The sequence below is a fragment of the Arachis ipaensis genome, chromosome B02, assembly GCF_000816755.2.
Source record: "Arachis ipaensis cultivar K30076 chromosome B02, Araip1.1, whole genome shotgun sequence".
Taxonomy (NCBI): domain Eukaryota; kingdom Viridiplantae; phylum Streptophyta; class Magnoliopsida; order Fabales; family Fabaceae; genus Arachis; species Arachis ipaensis.
The window spans coordinates 102,589,847-102,591,396 of record NC_029786.2 but is presented as its reverse complement, the minus strand read 5'-3'; positions in this window follow the sequence as shown (position 1 = coordinate 102,591,396).

Below are 1,550 nucleotides of genomic sequence, written 5' to 3'. Positions count from 1 at the left end.
TTTCTAATTTATAGCCTTTTTTTTTTAAATTATATTATATATAATTAATTAATTAATTTTAATTCATTTACGCCAGAATCAGTAGATAGCGATGGATTGATAAACCGTCGTTAATATTTTTTGTAGTGATTTAACGATTCAATCAATAATTCATGGGTTAAATCACTGATCTAATAATTTAATACTTTAACCAATTCGTTTATCTGATAATTGTGTGTCAAATATTTCTTATTTCCTTGTATCAAGTTAAAAAAAGAAATCCTAAAAAGTGCCAGCTTGGGAGCATATTAGTAAAAATAATGATTCCAAACTCTAAAATAAAAAAATAAATAATAAATAAAATTGTGTTAGCATTAATTGTAACACATACAAAAGTGTGACATGTTGTTGGCCATTTTTGAACCAATAGTCAAGTGGTGACTTTGCTCATTAGCTCTTATCCTCACTTTTAGAAATTTATTCAGCTTATATCCCTTTTTAGCCATGAAAGAGAGAAAACTCTGATACCATATAGATATCAGGCCAGAGAGAAAGAAAGAGAGAGAATAGGAAAAGAGTAAAGTTTTGAAATTATGTTAGAAATGAATTAATAACAAACTGAATTGGAGTAATTATATGTGTATCTCATATTATATAGCTATAGGGAATGCTGACTAATACAGTAACAAATAATTTTTTTTAAATAATATTTTTATTTTTGTAAAAAAAAAATTATCAGGTCTTTTAACAGGCTTCAGGCCAGGCCAGGCTGAATAACAGGCCAGGGTTAGTACTTTAAAAAAAGTCTATAGTAGGCTGCAGGCCAATTGATTACGTGACAGGCTAGTCCTGTTGGCCTGGCCTGACCTGTTTCTACCCCTAAACCATGCATTCACATTGTTCCTAAATTTAAGAACATTTTCAGACGTTATTAAAAATGTGTACATTATTGTGTACCTTACTTGGCAACAAATTAAATAATTAAAAGGCCTTATATATATATTGTACAATTTCATCAATAATGCAATTTTATGTTCCATCATATACATGATATAGATTGCACAAATATATGTAATCTAATTATAGTTACATTACAAAGCTCTAATATAGAGAGAAAGCTCTGATACCATATAGGTATCAGGCCAGAGAGAGAGAAAGAGAGAATAGAAAAAGAGTAAAGTTCTGAAGGTATGTTAGAAATGAATTAATAACAAACTGAATTGGAGTAATTATATGTGTATCTCATATTATATAGTTATAGGGAATGCTGACTAATACAGTAACAAATAATTTTTTAAATAATATTTTTATTTTTGTAAAAAAAAAATTATCAGGCCTTTTAACAAGCTTCAGGCCAGGCCAGGTTGAATAACAGGCCAGGGTTGATACTTTAAAAAAAGTCTATAGCAAGCTGCAGGCCAATTGATTACGTGACAGGCTAGTCCTGTTGGCCTGGCCTGGTCTAGCCTGTTTCCACCCCTAAACTATGCATTCATACTGTTCCTAAATTTAAGAACATTTTCAGACGTTACTAAACAATATGTACATTATTGTGTACCTCTTGACAACAA